This window comes from Canis aureus, chromosome 5 (genome assembly GCF_053574225.1).
Source record: "Canis aureus isolate CA01 chromosome 5, VMU_Caureus_v.1.0, whole genome shotgun sequence".
NCBI classification, from domain to species: domain Eukaryota; kingdom Metazoa; phylum Chordata; class Mammalia; order Carnivora; family Canidae; genus Canis; species Canis aureus.
In genome coordinates, this window is record NC_135615.1 from 55,763,747 (window position 1) to 55,782,659 (window position 18,913).

Sequence of the window (18,913 nt, forward strand, 5' to 3'; positions counted from 1 at the left end):
TTCTTAACTGATCTGAAAATTTAACCAGGGAATTTGGTCCAGTTTGAATGTGACATTTGATTATTTTCATGTGGCAGAAACAGAAGAATAACTTTCCATTTATAAATATGAAACTGAATTTAGATGAAGTTTTAGAACTCGTCATTTTGACAGGTATAGTTATAAGACACGGACATTTACTGCTGAAAATATTTCTTTAAATTTACTTAACATATGACCTCCCGCTATGGGGAGAAACTTTTTGTTGTTATAACAAAAGGTGGCTTCTGACTTGATGGATGAAACATTTAAATCACAGTCTGGTCTAAATACGACCACTCAACATACCAGGATGCACTTGGTTTGCTTCTTTGTGATGGAATATACTGACATCCAAGGATGTTGACACCCTTATTTATTTCCTATAGACTAATATTTATTAGCTTTACTATGGGCAAGGCACTGTATACCATATATATATATATATATATATATATATATATATATATGCCAGCTAAGGCAGTTGCCAGCTAAGCAAATAATTCCTTGGGGTTAGGGGCTCATTTTCTTGCAATAGCAATGATCTAGGCCAGGGTAGTTTTGCAGGATAGTCCCCAAAAAGCCGTTTGAGTCACTATGTAGCGGAGATATGCTTTGCTGCAAATACTAGCTTGGTTCCTGGTTACTGGGAGGAGCAAGCCCTTAGAAGAGGCAAGTGGGGACCAAAGAAGCCAGAGAAGAAAAGAAAATGTGAAAGGGAAGAGGGATAAAGGAGAAGATGGGGGAGGAAGAGGAGAAAGGAGAAGTAGGAGGAGAAAGCCTGTGAGGAGGTGAAGAATGGAAGAGCGTCCAATCTTTTCTACCGCAGGACTGGGCTCCCAGACTTTTCCTTGCCAACCTCTCCTCTACTTCTGTGCCCCTTCCATTTCCTGATGCCCCCGCCCCAGAGTCCTGAGTGCTCCCAGGTTGCTCTGAGCTCCCCAAGGAGGCACCGTACCCAACATTGCTTTATGCCCCAGAATTAACTTTCCTTTCATTCCTGAAAGATCTTGAATTCACCATTAATTGTACTGAGGTGCTCAGAGGAAAACCATCTGGTCAAACTATCTCTAAGATGTATGAATGATTAATCTTGTATCTGTAAGAGTTGTTTGAATTGTTGAAATACAGCAGAGGCATCTGCAGAACCACGAGCACCATAAAAAAAGCAAAGGGTTGGGGCGATCTTCATGGTTTAGTTGGTGGAGCATCCGGCTCTTGATTTGCGCTCAGATCATAATCTCAGGGTCATGAGAATGAGCCCCACGTTGACCTCTGCACGGGGCATGGAGCCTACTTGGGGCTCGCTCTCTCCCTCTCCTCTACAATTTCTCCTGCTGTCTCTTAAAAAAAAAAAAAAAAAAAAAGGAGGGACATTCTGAGCTTCTGGAATTAGGGGTTGAGATCTTCAGTCAGGGTAAAACCTTATAGGCAGGCCAGTCTTCCTGTGACACTGTGACACTACTTGGAATCTGCTGTGGTCAGCTCCTACAGGCTGGCCCCACTCTTTGGCTTATCATTTTCTCATTTCTGGACCACAGACTCTCCAAAAGCTTTACAGCAGAAGTGGACATGTGTTACTTTCTTTCTTTTTTTTTTTTTGTAAGTTGGCTCTTGGTTCATTGGTAATGACCTGCGTATATGCTGTATGTCATTGGCCCCAAATTGAAGATGAGGACATTGAGACATTTAGAGACCAAAACCATATCCTTTTTAATACAAGGAGTACTTGAATGTGACTTTTGTAGTACAGGCCTGCCCTGGCTAGCATGGCAGCCACTTGCTGCCACATGTGGTGATTGAGTGCTTGGGGGGAGTGGGGGGCCATTGCAATCAAGGAACTGAATTTTAAATTTTATAAACTCAATTTAAATGTAAAAATGGATATGCAATTTAGTTTTATTGGAAAACTTTTATTTAGAACAATGTGGATATATGAATCTACTCTGTAAGTTTTTAAAAAATTTTTATTTAATTTTTATTTATTTATTTATTTTTTAGAAAAATTTTATTTATTTATTCATGAGAGACACAGAGAGAAAGAGAGAATGAGAGAGAGAATGAGAGAGACAGGCAGAGGGAGAAGCAGGCTCCATGCAGGGAGCCCGACGTGGGACTTGATCCCGGGTCTCCAGGATCACGCCCTGGGTTGAAGGCAGGGCTAAACCGCTGAGCCACTGGGCTGCCCTGTAAGTTTTTTTTTTTAATTTAAATTCAATTAACGTATAATGTATTATTGGTTTCAGAGGTAGAGGTCAGGGATCCATCAGTCTTATATCACACCCAGTGCTCATTACATCACGTGCCCTCCTTCATGCCCATCACCCAGACACCCCATCCTCACACCTACGTCCCCTCCAGCAACCCTCAATTTGTTTCCTATGATTAAGAGTCTTTTATGGTTTGTCTCCCTCTCTGATTTCGTCTTGTGTTATTCTTTCCTCCCTTTCCCTATGATCCTCTGTTTTGTTTCTTGAATCCCACAATGAGTGAGATCATATACTTGCCTTTATCAGACTTAATTTGCTCAGCATAATACCTTCCAGTTCCATCCATGTCATTGCAAATATCGATTTCATATTTTTTATAAGTCTTTTTTTTAAATTTATTTATGATAGTCACACACAGAGAGAGAGAGAGAGAGAGGCAGAGACATAGGCAGAGGGAGAAGCAGGCTCCATGCAGGGAGCCCGACGTGGGATTCGATCCCGGGTCTCCAGGATCGCGCCCTGGACCAAAGGCAGGCACTAAACCGCTGCGCCACCCAGGGATCCCCGATTTCATATTTTTTGATAGTTGAGTAGTATTCCACTAAGAGTCATCTTTTTCTTTTTTAAAAGATTTTATTAAAAAAATAAAAGATTTTATTATTTATTTGACAGAGAGAGAGAGAGAGAGCGTGCACACACAAGTAGGGGGAGTGGCAGGCAGAGGGACAGGGAGCCTGATGTGGGACTCATTCCCGGACTTTGGCATCATGACCTGAACTGAAGGCAGATGCTCAACAAACAGAGACCCAGACACCCCAAGAGTTTTCTTAATTAACCTTTTCCCCACCAATACCCATCTCAGAATCTGCTTCCCAGTCACCCAACCTGCTATAGTAATATTTATTTCTAAATAGTATATAATAAACACTGGGGAGCCTCTGTGACCTGCAACACCTGGGGCCATTAACACCCACCTTTTCATGTCAGCCAGTCAGCAACCTCATGAGTGTACGCTATGTGAATGGGTCAACTCCGGGGTGTCAGTAGTTGTGAAGGAAAAAATGGTCAGGGCATAGCTGGACCAGAGGAGCTCTAAGGTCTTTCTCTGAGTTTCTATAAATATATTTATCTCCATAAAGGAGGGGATCTTGTCTGTAGTGCTCAGGGACTGGACCTGAGACTAAAAAATGATGGAAGTTATTCTCCATGTATCTATGGCCACAGGAGGGAGGGAAAGGTGTTTGGCAAGTATTGAAAACTGAGCACTCGGGGTGCCTGGGTGGTTCAGGGGTTGAGCATCTGCCTTTAGCTCAGGGCATGATCCTAGAGTCCGGGGATCGAGTCCTACATCAGGCTCCCCACAGGGAGCCTGCTTCTGGCTCTGCCTGGTCTCTGCCTCTCTCTCTGTGTCTCTCATGAATAAATAAATATTAAAAAAAAAAAAACAAAAACCCTGAGCACTCATGGAACAGCTCAGTGCTCTGTCATCAGTCAGAAGTAGGTTGGAGCAGCAGCTTCACTTGGGGTCACTGATGGACATTGGGGAAGAGAAATCCTCCTAATGGGCAGAGTTTTGAATAGTACATCTCGTTGTCCATTTGTATGGAAGGAGAGCGGCCCAAGGACAGAATGTACGCTGCTTCATGGGTAGCACACGGTTGTTAGGCCCCTGTTCAGATCCAAAAGGAGCAACGCTGGAGGACGGGAGGGCAGGGGGTATGGAGAAGAATTCTATGCATTGGTCTTCTTCGAGTGAATAGACTGTGAGAATATTCGTGTTTCGTGAGGCTGCTTATCAAAGACTCCTGGTTACAGAGGGGGCTTAATAATCACACGAACGGGAGCACTTTCCTTCACAAAGGCTGATCTGCTGACTGCCACTTCTTACTGTGCGGCTTGTTGGTACAACCCTGGGACTCCACTATGGTGCTCAGAGAGGGTCAGCTAGGCACATGTGGGAAGGTCGATGGCTTCGGATTTTTGTTCTCTCGTATGGAAGGCAGTGATTGGTCTTCAGTGGACTAAATTCTTAAGTTTAGATTTATTTTTTCTACCCGCAATGTACGTACTACAACTGAGGAGGAGTAAAGTTCACATGGCCTTGTGATTAGTTGCAGAAATGAAGACTGTAACGTTTACCCAAACTTTATATATATGTGTGTGGTATGTGCGTGTATTTAAATTATTTTTTCCTACCTCTCCTTATCTCCCTGTCCTTTACAAAGGATATTAGTCCAAAAGTTGTACAAATCATTAGGGATTGTGATAGAGCTAGAAGAAAAATGGACAGCATGTAGAAAATCTTGAATTGTTAGTGGATGCACCAACTCATGAGACTTTGCTTTTATGAAAAGAGTGGATGTGAAGATGATTGCATATGGTAGGTAGGAACATTTTCATATGCGCTTGGGAGTTGTAGGTATGGAGGGGGGTATATACAAAGATGGTAAAGCTGGAGGGATGAGCTGTGGTGCACACTTATTGTTTCGGTGTTAACTGCTTGGCATCTGAACTTCTCCTGAAGCTTGAGGAGTCTGCCTTTGTGTGAGTCTTGGTGGGATGCGGGGTTCCAACGTCTATGCAGGAGGCCAGATAGTTGTTCGCTCTGACTTCTAAAATCCGGGGTACTGATATATGCCTAAGCTTAGCCAATCAGATGCTCTCCGATGGGATTCTGAACCTGGAGTGAGTGGTTCAAGTGGTTCAAAAATTTATTTTGCTGGTGGAGGAAGAGTTCAGAGTTCAGTGGTCGTTGGTATGCAGGACCCAGCAAGAGAGGCAGCTCCATAGGAACTAGGCTGTTTCTGTAGCGTGACCTTGACTCTCTTCTTGTTTTTTGGCCTCTCTTTGTTCCTGCCTGTTTTCTGAGCCTCTTTCTACAGCTCTTCCATCAATAGATGGTTGCTCAACATCCTTCCAGTGCATTTCTATTTTGTGTTAAGTTAGCATGTCGATCATCTTTGTTGTTTCTGTTGCAACCAAGAACTTCTCTTTTTCTCTGGTTGTATTGAGGGTTTTATTGTCGCCCCTTATGTTCCAAAATGTCACACGGATGTGATTTAACAGAAGACTTTTAAAAATGGCTAGTTCCGAACATTAAATGAGGCCTTTCAACCTAAACGCTTGTACCCTTTTTTAGTTTTGGGAAATGGTCTTCTGGTTATTTTACTGGTTATCTCCATTCTTGTATCACCTCTCTTCTCTCTTTCTGGAATCCTTTTTTTTTTTTTTAATATTTTATTTATTTATTCATGAGAGACACAGACTGAGAGAAAGAGGCAGAGACCCAGGCAGAGGGAGAAGCAGACTCCATGCAGGGAGCCCGATGTGGGACTTGATCCCAGGACTCCAGGATCACACCCTGGGCCGAAGGCAGGCACTAAACCGCTGAGCCACCCAGGGATCCCCATCTTTCTGGGAATTCTATTAGTTGGATTGCTACTATGTACCTTCTCTCTCTCCTTCTCTCTCTTTTGCCTCTTTGCCTTAATGTTTAACTTTCTTGGACATTTTCAAGAATTTAATCTTTCCGTGCTTGCTACCTTAAAAGAATTTTAATGGTCATATCGATATTTTCTGAGAATTTTTCTCTGATGGTCTCTTTTCTCTGTTTAAATTTGATGGATTCAGCATATTTTTTTCTGTCTCTGGAAATATTAGAGTTTTCTACACTTCAGTTCTCTTCTATTCTTTATTTTTCCTCCAAGGTCCTTTTATCTTTTATTTGTCTTAGTCTTTGTATTTCCCAACTTAGGCTTCTCTCAACAGTCTGGTGATGATGGCTGTTTAAGAATGAGACAGTAGCAAGGCTGCCCAGGAGCCCTGTGTTGGTTGGTGAGTCTTGTGGCCACTTGTCAGTGGGAAGGCAGCCATTTGTTCCTCTAAAGGGTCTCTAAATGTCAGAAGGAGAGGGTTTACTGTGGCACACAGTAATCCCACACTTGATACCCTAGTTCTTCCCAGAAAGCTCATTCACATTTCTTGTACAGACAAAATTTCAACTCTAATTTTAGGCACTTTTTTCCTCTGGTGCTTTTATGTAGGTGCCTGGCGACCATATGTTTTGTAAACAGAGATGGTGGAGGGACATGTTAGGGTGTTATTCTGTATACAAACTTTCATTTAGTTTTTATCCTCCTTTCTCTCTCTCTCTCTTTTTTTTTTAAAAGATTTATTTATTTATTTATTTATTTATTTTTATGATAGACACAGAGAGAAAGAGGCAGAGACACAGGAGGAGGGAGAAGCAGGCTCCATGCCGGGAGCCTGACGTGGGACTCGATCCTGGGACTCCAGGATCGCGCCCTGGGCCAAAGGCAGGCGCCAAACAGCTGAGCCACCCAGGGATCCCCAGTTTTTATCCTCCTTTCTCATGCCTGCCCTCCATTCTATCTCCTTTGCAACCTCTGTGCTAGCCTACTTGACACTCTTCCATGCTTTACGTGTCACGGAAATATTTTGAAATCCTAAATCTTCTGATTTAAGCTTCTCTGTCTCTTAGCTTCTTCGTTGAGAGGGGAGATAAGCCTATCAGTTGAGTCTGTCCTTTGAGCTAGAAGCCCTGGGTCCTTTAGGTTTTAAGTGTGTCTTTAATGTGCCTCAAAATTTAGGGCCAGCTGTGCCATGGGGCAGTGTGTCAGTGGAGGGCCTCATGGTGTATAGTGCACTTTCTCATTGGATCCTCACATGTCTGGGATCACTGGAGGGCTTGAGGGAATGGAACTGGGGAAGTCATCTGGAAGGCTTCACTGGGTAAGGAGCCCTTGATCAGAATGACAAGACACCTCTACTACTGGTCAGAAAGCTATTGGAGAAAGAGTCTGGGCTAGGATAAGTCTCAGATTAGAGCTCGGAATTGGAAACAGGTGAGCAGCATTATAGGCACAGCTGTGTCTGCTCAGATGCTACTAAGTTGGCAGTAGGGGGGATGAGAGATGCGCTGAGTGGGAAGCCAGTGGTGGAGCTTAAAGAGCCTATAAGGTGATATGAGCCATCAGTTCTGTAAGAAATTTGAGCAGAAGTCCTGCTGATGAGGGTAAGTTGGAAGCCAGAAAATAACACCGTCAGCAGTGTCACCGGCACACACAGGGGACAGTGATAGGCCCCCTCTCACGTTTCTGGGCTAATGGAAGCGACGGTAGCACGGATGAATGAAAGCCACGGCTTGCCATTAGTTTCAGCTTCCTTCCCCAAAGGCTTTCACTGGAACTTGCAAAATGTGCATTTCTTGTCTGTCCTTCCCCTCCTGGGCTGCTGGGGGGGACCCGTAGGTCTGGGGGGCAAGCCCTGGAGACGCAGCGGGAGCGGGGCAGACCAGGCGGTTGTGCGCGGGGGCGCTCCCCGTCGGACTTCTAGGTGGGCAGGGATGGGCGCTGGCATTGGGGCCATCGTTCACGGGGTCCCCAGGGCAGCGGTGGCCGTGCCTCCCCCACCGCTCTTCCCCAGCCCAGGTGACTCACAGCAGCGGCCTCAGGCCCTTGGGAGGCGCCATCCGTGTGCCCCCCCGGGGGCCTCTCAAAGGCAACCGTGGGCAGAGCTTTGCCCTGCTGTTCTGGAATTCTCTCTGTTCCATGAGGTTTGCGCTGTTGCTCTTAACTCTTTTGAGAACATTTTCTGGAACAGGTGCCCCCCCCACCCCCCACACTTGCTAAGCATATTGTAAAAGCCTCATGTGCAGGTGGTTTGTAGCTTTACCAGGTTCTGTCTCTTTTTCTCTCCTTTTCTCTGTTTCCCTCTGTCTCTCCACCTATACTTGGTGGCTGTTCCAGAGCTTTGAACAGTTCTCTGCCTTTAGGGGAGCAGCCTGGGCCACGTTCATTTGTACCCATAGCCAGGGCATGATGCTTACTCCCCACAAAGACCACAGGAAGGTCCCAAAGCCTCCTGGGCCTCTAAACAAAAATACCCTGTAACTGTTTGTCTCTGACTGGAGGGAGCCCTCTCTACCCAGAGGCACCGCTTCCTTCAGGGCAAGCCCCGAAGCAGACAAATAATCATTCATTTATGAAAATGAAACATTCATGAGGGACTCTCCTGTGCGGCCAGCCGAGTTTAGGCAGGTTCTGATCTGACTTTAATTTAATTAAGCTGTATTTATTTAATCAGCCCGGAGATCTGTATCCTCAGGCAGGAATGTGCTGCCTGCCTCTCCGCTGTGTTTTGGTCTGTGGGAGGAGGGGGGCTGTGGCCTACCCAGCGTTTTGGATCTGGGGCCGCAGAGGCAGGCTGGCCGGTGGTCTAGGTTCAGGCGAGGGGCGGTGGGGGACGCGGCATTCAGCAGCTCTGCGTGTGTGTGTGCGCGTGTGAGCGCGTGTGCAAATGCACATGGGCGTGCAGGGCCCCTATTGCTCGGCGTTCCGGGGTCTGGCTCTGCAGCAGGAGTGTCTGAGAAACCAGGCCAGCCCGCAGTCTGTGTTCTCAGCCACGCCGGGAGGAAAGCTCTGGAAAAGAAGACCACACTGTGGGTTAAGGACCATGTCGCTCCGAGTGTCCTCCACAAATTTCTTCTGGGTGTGGGAAAGCGTGCTGATGCCCAGGCCCCCCACCCAGACTTGCTGGATCGCCCCAAAGTCTGAGAGCAAATGTGTTGTCAGGTGTTACTGTCCTCAGGAGTATCTGCATTTTAAGGACGGAAGCGGGGTGGGCAGAGGGCAATGGCCTAACCCACTTGGAAGGAATCATTGCAGCAGGCTTCAGGCACGGGCGGGGCGGAAATTTGGGAACAGAAGTGTTTCTTGAGCCTCTGAAATCACTCCATTGGAGGACCGCGTCTGTCTGCTACAGGTAAGGGGAGATCGAGGGGCCAACTGTCATGCTGGGCCTGCCCCGCAAGGCGGGGGTGCACGTCTGCGCTGATGGGGACAGTCCCAGTCTGCGTCCAAGGGCCTGAACAAGGAGCGCTGGTGTCCAGGGGCGGGAGAAGATCGATGTCTCAGCTCAGGCAGAGAGCGAATTTGGCCTCCCTCCATCCTTTTTGTTCTTTTCAGACCCTCAATGGGCAATCCGTCTCTCTCTCTCTCTTATCTATCTATCCATCTATCATCTACCTTTCTCTAAATATATCTCCTTTTGGTTCTGTGTCTCTGTAGAACTGTGACCGTGTCCCCCACCTAACTCCTCCTGGGTTCGAGATGGGCACTAGCGGTGGAAGGAGTCACATAGGGATTCTTCACTGACCAAGAAGGTGTGGGCTTTTCCTTCTTTTTTGCCTTTTTTTGCTGAATGATAGACAGGAGTAGCAGAGGGCGAGCTGGAGTGTCGTGAATGAGGAGAATAAGGGAGAGGATGGGAGGAGGGCCGCCTTCGAGGGTAGCTGGGGGCACCTTTGACAGACAGGCAGAAATGCTGCATGTGTTTTCGTCACGTATGCTTCGCTGGTTGCAAATTTCCTTTCACGTTGTTTCAAACTAGAGCCGAGAAAGAGAATTTGGCGTCAGCTTTCCCTAAGCTCAGGGTCCTCTCCTTTCCTCCCGTTCATTTTCCTTATCTGCTTTCTCTGGGTGAAGACGCCTGCCTTGCCGTCGGCCCAGGGTTGTCATGAGGATGAGAGGAAAGCTGTGGTGTGAAGTGTTGAGCTCTGGGAGAGGGGGTCCAGCGTCCCACACTCAGAAAAACTCAGTATCGTTATGGAGACTGTGAGGCTAGCAGTCCAGTTGGTTTTATCAATTTCCAGGCCTTGATGAAAGATCTGTTATGATTTTGAGAAGTCTTTCTTTTCCCAACATACTAATTAACTGCACGTTTTTGTTTTTTTTTTTCTCTTGGCAAAGCAGGTGCTTGGATATTTTTAGGAGATTCCCCTTTGTCAAAGATCCCTGTGGCTTGGTGTGGAGTCGTATGCATTATTTCCAGGGGAACATCTAGACTATTTATTGGGTGAAAACCTTGCTCTTTGCTCTCCTCTAGAAGGTAGATGTGGATAAAATTGTATATAATCACATTTTCTGAATTTCTTTTCATGCCAATCTGGACATATCCCATTTAAAAAATCGGGGCTGGTTCTCAGACTTTGTTTCTTTGTGTGTGCCATATGCTTTTCCTAGATCACTTTTAGAACTTTGCTTAGCACAGGGCATTGGAGCCATTTTTCAGGGTTACTCTTTCCATTGCTGGGGGATGAGGAGTCAAGGGATGGGTGTGGACAGACAGCTCCCCTAACTCCTGTTACATGGGGTCTCAGTCATTTCTGTTCATTCGTATCGCCCACCTTTCCACTCATCCTTCCATTGAACATCTCTGTATACCGACCTTGGCGGTGGTAAGAGGCACCGTGAGTACACAGATGAGAATGACAGTGCATGCCCTTGAGGACCTTAAAGTCTAATAGGGGAGATAAGACATGTGGTGTCGCAGAGCAGTGTGCTAGATGTTGTGAGGAAGGAATGCATGGAAAGGGTGGGAGCCCAGAGGATGACCTCAAACTCAGGACTGAAGGTTGAGGGAGGTCTTTCTAGAAGGGATTGCCCCTGAACTAAACCTCAAATGATAAAAGGAGTAAAGGAGGGCTTTCCAAGTAGCAGGACCAGCAAGTACCAAGGTATATACTGGGGTGGAGAAGTGGGCATGGTACCAGAACTACATCTGTTTTAATATTGCTAGAGCATCGATGGGAATGGAGAGCACCTGCTGAGGCTAGAAAGGTCATCATCAGGCTGGAGGCCATGATCATGAGTTTGAATCAAGGAGGAATCCAGAAAAAACAATTTAAAGCAGAGTGATGAGATTTGCAATTTCTGAAAGCTCCTTCCAGCTTGGGGTGGAGGATGAATTGAAGGAGGCAAGACTGGCTGAAGAAAATGAGATCAGTTGCTAGCTGTTGAAGGGATGGTAGTGAGGCCCTGCAAGGAGGTAGTGGCCGTGGGAGACTGAAGTGGACAATTAAGGACATTACTGAGGAGTAGAGTCAACAGGATCTGGTGCCAACTGGAGGGAAGGGAGGAGGAGGAGTTTTCAGTGTCAGGATGAAAGGGATGCCATTAATTCTTGCATGAGGCACAGGCAGGAGGACAGCTTTGTGGGAGGGAGCCTTGAGTGCAGGTTCCAACAATCTGAGGAGAGAGCCTCTGTCTAGGTCTTGGGTGAAAGTTCCGGGCAGGCGATGGAGATTTGACAGCGACAGGTGTAGGTGTGGGGCTGGGCTGGACCCCTGGGGATGCCCACATTTACTGAGGAGCCACGGAAGAGGAATGACAAAGGAGCCATGGAGGGCTATCCAGAGAAGAAGGAGGAAAACTGGAGTCCTGGCAGCCCAGGCAGTGACATCTCAAGGTGTCACATGCTGCTGAGGGGACAAGTCAAATGGGCATGGAAAGGTGCCCACTGGGTTTAATGGCAATGTGACGGACTGTCTTGTAGAGAGCATTTTTGGTAGGGGGTGGAGGCAGGACCAGAAAGGACTGAAGAGGGAAAGGCCTGTGAGGAAGCTGATGGAGAGATTGTAGCTTATTGTTTAAAATCTTGGCTGTGAGAAAGAAACGAGCGTCAGTGAGGATGTAGAGGAAAAGGAAACCATGTGCACTCTTGGTTGGAATGTGAATTGGTGCAGCCATTATGGAAAACAGTGTGGAGGTTCCTCAAAAATTAGAAATACTGTATGATCCAATAATCTTACTCCTGGGTACTTGCCCAGGGAAAGTGAAGGCACTCACTCAAAAAGATCCATGTACTTTTATGTTTGTTGTAGCATTATTTATAACAGCCAAGATTTGGAAGCAACCCTGGTGTCCATCAGGAGATGAATGGATAAGAAAAATGTAGTATATATATGCAACGGAATATTACACAGCCTTGAAAAATGAGATTGTGACATTTGAGACGACATGGATGGACCTAGAGGGTATTATTTATACTAAGTGAAGTAAGTCAGACTGAGAGAGACCAATACTATATGGTTCTGCTCATAAGTGGAATCTAAAAAAAAAATTGAATAAATAAAAAGTAGAGTCGCAACTGTAAATAGAGAACAAAATGATGACGGCCACAGGGGAGAGTGGTTGTGGGCAGATTGGGCAAAGCAAAAGGGGAGCGAGAGAGAGATAAGGTCCTCCAGGTCTAGGACGAGTATGTCACAAGGATAAAAAGCAGAGCATAAGGAATAGAGTCCATGATATTGTGACGGCTATGTAATGGGACAGGTGGCAGCTATACTCGCGGAGGACACAGCATCATGGGCGAATTTGTCAGTTCACTAAGTTGTACGCTTGAAACTAGGGTAACTTTATATATCAACTCTACTCGGGTGAAAAAACAAGATAGGCTAATTGCTGTAAGAAGACTAAGTCCTGGAGGTGTAACATGATACACAGCCCGGTGCCCGTGGTTGACGACACTGTACTATAGACTACTTGGAAGTTGCGGAGGGACGCCTGGGTGGCTCAGCGGTTGAGCGTCTGCCTGTGGCTCAGGTCGTGATCCTGGGATCCGGGATTGAGTCCCACATCGGGCTCCCTGCATGGAGCTTGCTTCTCCCTCTGCCTGTGTCTCTGTCTCTCTCTCTGTGGGTCTCTCGAGAATAAATAAATCAATCTTTAAAAAAAATTCTTTCTAAAAAAAAAAAAAGAATGTTTAAAAAAAAAAAAGTTGTGGAGAGAGTAGATCTGACATGTTCTTACTGCAAAACACCAGTTGGTCATTATGTGAGGCGTCGGGGGTGTTAACTCACCTTACCGTTGTTAATGATTTTGTGACACATACGTGGCCCAAGTCATTACCGTGAACTCCTTAAGCTTACACGATAGTCTATGTCAACTGCATGTGAACATGGCTAGAAAAAAATTTGGCTGTGATGGAGAGAGAGGGGGGTGATAATTAGGGAGAAGATGGAAAGGGTGGGTGAGTCCAGGGGCTCGAAGTGAGATAATTCATTAAATTAATTCATTCCTCTATTTATTAGGAGTCTCTCATGGAACAGATGCTATGCTAGGCATCGTGCAGGTACCAAGAAACGTGAAGTATCCTTTCCAGTGTGTTCGGCGTATTTGGTGAAGCCTCGGGAACGCAGAGCCAAGGGAGCTATTCCCCCCTTTGCTAAGAAATAAATGAAGCCGGTGGTAGAAGGCGCACTTTGGAGTTCTCTGGTGGACCTGGGGTCAGACCCTGGCTGTTTCCCTCGGGCTGTGTGACCTGGAGCTACTTGTTTAATCTTTCTAAGCCTCGGTTTCCTCATCCGTAAAATCGAAATAATATCAGCTGTGCAGATTCCTCGAGGGGATCGGAGGCGAGGTCTGTGGTTGGCCGTGGTCCAGTGTTGTCTGCAGCCCCCGCACCGTGGCCTCAGCTCCCGGTTAGTGCGGTGCCCGGGCCTTGGCGGGGCAGCGGCCAGGGCTGGATGAACGGCAGCCCGCGGTATGCAAGGATCCTGGCGCATGCTGGCAGGGGAGTGGCCCTTTCTGGGCTGCTCTGGGGCCGGTTGCAGATCTCTCCCTGGATCTGGGAGGATGAGATCCTGAGTGGACAAGCGAAAGGCCCCCGCCTCTGGCTGCAGCGGGTCGTGGGGCGCACGTCGAGGCGAAGGGGCCTGGCCAGGGGCAGGTGGGCAGGAGGAGGAGCCGCTGCCTACAGGTGGCCTCGCTTGGGGCCGGGCTCTCCCTTTACCTGGCCAACGGCGCCCGGGGCTGTGCCTCTGCTGGGGACCCGCGTGTCCCTGCCCGGTCGCCCCCCTTGGCCTCAGCTCAGGCTTGCCCGGCAGCTGCGAAGGAAGAGCCAGAAGCTGAGGCAGTTGCTGCTTCGTGAATTCCTGCCTGGACAAGCGTAAAGCACCGCCACGCACACTCTCTCTTTGGAAAACTAGGATCTCCTTGCTATTAAAAAAAAGAAAAAGTCATGGAACAGCACAAACAAACAAAAATCACTCAGACATAATTGCTAGAAATATTTTGGTGTGGTTTCGGCTTCCTGCCCCGCGCCCCCTCTTACTGGGCGCTGTGTCTAGTTTCCTCTCGTCCTTGGCCTTAGAGGACAGCAGAGCCTCCTCCTGGGGGGAAGCTCTGTGACCCGCTGAGCCGGGAGAGAGGCCACCGCACGTCCTGGACAAGCTGGAGGCTCGTAGTGGCTACTTACACCTCGCAGAACGCTCCAGAGCCCCGGAGAGCGCTCCCCAGAGCTTCCCCGTCAGGATGCGGATAACGAGTGTGGGCGGCCCGGGCAGAGTGGGGGATCCCCAAGGGCAGCCTCATCTTTCCCTGGCTCCCGGGGGGCCAGGAGTCATGGGGAGGGCGGGCTTCCCCGGCTGCGAGCGACAGGAGGTGGCGAGCACACGCACCGTGTGCCTGGGGACCCCGTGAGCTGCCCACCGTGTGCCTGGGGACCCCCCGTAAGCACGCCTACTGTGTGCCTGGGGACTCCTGTGAGCACGCCTACCATGTGCCTGGGGACCCCGTGAGCATGCCCACTGTGTGCCTGGGGACCACCCCCCGTGAGCATGCCCACCGTGTGCCCAGGGACTCCCGTGAGCACGCCCACCATGTGCCTGGGGACCCCTTGAGCACACCTGTGTGTCTGGGTACCCCCCCGCCGTGAGCACGCCCACCATGTGCCTGGGGACCCCATGAGCTCGCCCACCGTGTGTCTGGGGACCCCAAGAGCATGCCCACCGTGTGCCTGGGGACCCCCCATGAGCACACACCATGTGCCTGGGGACCCCGTGAGCTCTGACTCTGGTTCTGTAACCTCCCCAGGATTGGCTTCCAGCAAGTCCCCTCCTCTGTCCCTGAGTGTCCCTGTCTGGAACCCTGGGCTGGGGCTGCCTGCCGCTTCCTGCATCAGAAAAATGTCTGCAACACGATACACGAGAAAATAGGAGATTGGGAGCCAGTAGAGCTCGGTTTGGGACGTAGCCCTGCGGGATCTTGTGGGCAAGTCACTTGCCCTGTTTGAGCCTCGGTTTACCCTGCGTAACATGAGGAGACGGTAGGGACAAGGACAGTGATGCTCGCAGGACGTGTGCCAGGTGCTGGGTTGTCACACTGAGTCTTCGACCATCTCGGGAGGGAGGCGTTATTCTCCCCGTTTTAAGGGTGAAGCGTTTGAGGCTCAGAGCGTGACTTGCCCAAGGCCCCACAGCTGGGGACAGGCTCTGCTTCACAGGAGGAGCCATAGGGCTGTGTGGGAGTGTGTTTTCAGCTGTGCAGCCATGACACACACGCATGTGCACACATATAATCTCACCTGATTTATCACGTTGAGCTGTGGTGAGCTTTTCTTTTATTTTTTTTAAAAGCCCTGAATTCTGGGTTATCACTATTTGATTTTATTCAGCAGACGTCATTGGACGTGCTGTGGAATGTCAGGAACTCTGTTGGGCACTGTGGTGGGGAGGGCCGCACAGCCCTATCCCGTGGGGGTCACAGGCCTGCGGGGGGCTCATAGGCCTGCGGGGGGCTCACAGGCCTGCAGAGGGGTCACAGGCCTGCGGGGGGGTGGTCACAGGCCTGCAGGGGGGTCACAGGCCTGCAGGGGGGGCCACAGGCCTGTGGGGGGCTCACAGGCCTGCAGGGGGTCATAGGCCTGCGGGGGGGCTCACAGGCCTGCAGGAGGGTCACAGGCCTGCAGGAGGGGTCACAGGCCTGCAGGAGGGTCACAGGCCTGCAGGGGGTCATAGGCCTGCAGAGGGGCCATGGCAGGTGTGAAACCACATCCAAGCAGGCCAAGGCCTGGGGGTGCTGAGCGCCCAGGTTTGCTCAACAGCGGTTGCCAACACTGGGCTCGGGCCAACCCCAGAAATCCTGAACCCCCAGGGAAGGCATGGGGCCCAGGCATTTATTTTTTGGAGGAACTCTGTCGGGGTGGGTGGGCGCCCGGAGAACTGCGGAGCTCCTGAGGAGGTGGCCTCCCGACTGGCGGCCGAGGCAGGTGCCCGGGGCCCTGTGCTGCCAGGGTGGGCAGGCTGAGGCCTCCGGGGGGTGGGGGGGGGGCTCGGGCACCGCCGAGGCGGGCTTCCTGGGGGGCCCGGGCACCCCGTTCCTCTCCTCTGCCGGGGGACAGCAGAGGCCTCGGGAGGGTCTGGGCGCCGCTGGGCCCGGCTGGGCTCCCTCCCCGTGCTGGGCGGTGGCGCACCCTCCGCCTCGCCTCGTGCAGAGGCACCAGGACCGAGGCGCCCCGGCTGGCGCGGGGCCGACAGGTGCAGTCACGGCCAGGCCGGCCTCGCGGGCGTGCTGCTCCCAGTGTCACCAAGGGGACGCACCAGGCCCAGGCCCTGAGCCGGGCTTGCCAGCCGTGTGGATGCGGCCTCTGCTCCAGGGCCGCTTGCTGGTGTTGACCCAGGCTCCGAAGGCCCTGGAAGCTGCTGGCCATAGGTCCCGCCTCCACACACGCCTGAGTCGAGGGGTAGAGTCCAGAAGGATCCCTGGGCTGGTTCCTGGCTCCCGTGCGTCACGGTGCACCTGTTCAACCTGGGGCATCGAGGTGGGAGTTGTCAGAGCTTCTCGGGGGGTGACGGAAGCGGAGGGCGAGGTTCCTGGAGGCAGAGCTGCCACCCGGCCAGGGCCCTGTGCGTCGGGGCTGGAGGGCCCGCGCTGTCCCCAGCCGGGCCGACCCCTGGCAAGCTCCGCTGGGGGCCCGCCACCACTCAGGCCTTGCCCCGTTCCTCCGGTTGAGCACCTTGTGAATAAATGAGATGAGCTGCCTCCAGGAAGCATCTGCTTTGCTCATTTATATCGTGCGTGACTTCATCAGTATGTGGCTTTTACTACGTGTCTGTTAAGGAAATGTCTATTCTTTACACGTCCTCGTCCTTCTAGTTAGTGCATAACTGGAGCCAAACAGAAAAAACAAAAAAACCAAAATCCAGTCCTTCCCGTACTGTCGCTTTCCCCCTGGATCTGACATCTTCCTATCCGGCTTCTGCCTTCGATGACTCAGGCTTTGCCTTTGGCAACACGTCCAGGACACTGCCACTCCCAATTTGTCTCAATGCCACAGCAGTGCCACCACCTGCCTCATTGTGGCCACGGGGGAGTTTTTCTCATCATAAAATGTCAGGACTAGGAGGGAACTTACATGCTATCTAGCCTGGGGATTTTGAAAAATTCTCATTTCCTTAGTGAAACTCTTTAAAACAGAATCTTATGTGGAATTCTAAAGGTAGAGGAGCTTGGGTTGAAGCATGGCTGCGGGGCTAGAGGCGTACCCGCTAGGCCCCCCTCTCGTGCTGGCCCTCCCTACTTCTCATCCCCCCGAGTTAAGAGGCAAAGTGATGAGCAAAGTGAGTCCCAGACAATGCAATCTCATAGTCGGTGAACAGTCTACTGAACCTAGATCCTAGAGTGCCAGGACAAGTTGCTTACAAAAAAATAAGATTGCTTTTGTTTTTGTTGTTTTCATTTGTTAAAATTCTGATATTTTTGGCTTGGGTGAATAAAAGGAACTTTTTCTTTACTAATGGGCTTTGTCTTTTAGTTTGCCAGATATTTGTCAAGCATGTGATCCTATTAAGTGCTTAAAAATTCATGATTTGAGTGCAAACAAAACTGGTCTCTGGTGCTAGTCAAAATCAGAGTGCCTATAGTTAGGATCAAATGCCATTGCCAGTAGTGGGCGTCCCAAGTAATCGTGGCTTAAACAAGCTGGAAGTGTGTTTCTTTCTCACTGTAAGGTCTGGGGGGTAGACAGTTCAGGGCTAGTATGGTGGCTCTGTTCCGGAGAGTTCTCTGTGATATTTAGGGCATGGCTTTAGGCTTCTTGTACCAAGATGGTAGCTAGAGCTCTAGCCATATCTATCAGACATCAGATGGAGGAAAGGACAAGAAAAAAAGGAGGCAAAGGGCGCATCCCCATTTTAATGGAATTTCCCAAACATGGCCAAAAGGAAACCTCCGTTTACATGCCCTGGCTTGGTTGAACTCATCATAGATTGTTCCTAAGTATCACCCCGGGCAGCCATGTGCCCAGCTAAAAATCAAGGATTGTACTATGATAGAAGAAGATGGGGACAGTGAATGTTGCGGGACATTGTGCCTCAGAGTGGACTTCTCGTGTTTATTTTCCCCTCTTCTTTGATTTTCATAAGCAGATTTCGAGGGAGCCTGAGCATAAGGTATGGAGTGTGTAGAGAGGGTGGGGGTGGGGAGAGTAGGATAGACTCCAGACAGGGTGGGCCTGGTGGGTAATGGCTGATGGAGGCAGATGTGGGCCAAATGAAGTATGAGAGGTTCAGTGACCTGGAAGTCTATGTCAAGTGTTCACCAAATTTTACGCTCATGAGGGTTCACCTGTTTCATCCCCTAAGGCAAGGCTGTTTAGTCACATCGTTTATTAATCGGACAATAATAACATTGCTTAGTACAACAGAACATTATCTGGCCCTAGATCCTCTTTTTGGAGGTAGAGGAGTTTATGGAAAAAAAAAACCTAAACTAAAAACCAAGCAAAACAGAAAAAAATTTATGGGAACATTTAATACTGAGTAGTCAAGGCATGCCAAAGACCAAAAATACATTGCACAGAAGCATGACAAAGCCCATGTGGGAAAAACAAGCTAATGTGAGATGGGGGCGTATGAAACATCATGATTTCATTTTGGAACTAATGTGGGCAGCTGTGGACAGTCGGGCTGCTTTAAGTACTGAATAGCAATTATTGAATTATATTATCAATAATGATGGGATTTCTTTAAAATTTAAGACCAGGTCATAAAGCGCCTGGGTCTTATCTCTGTGTACCGTGTACGAGGTGTGGGCGATTTCCTAGCT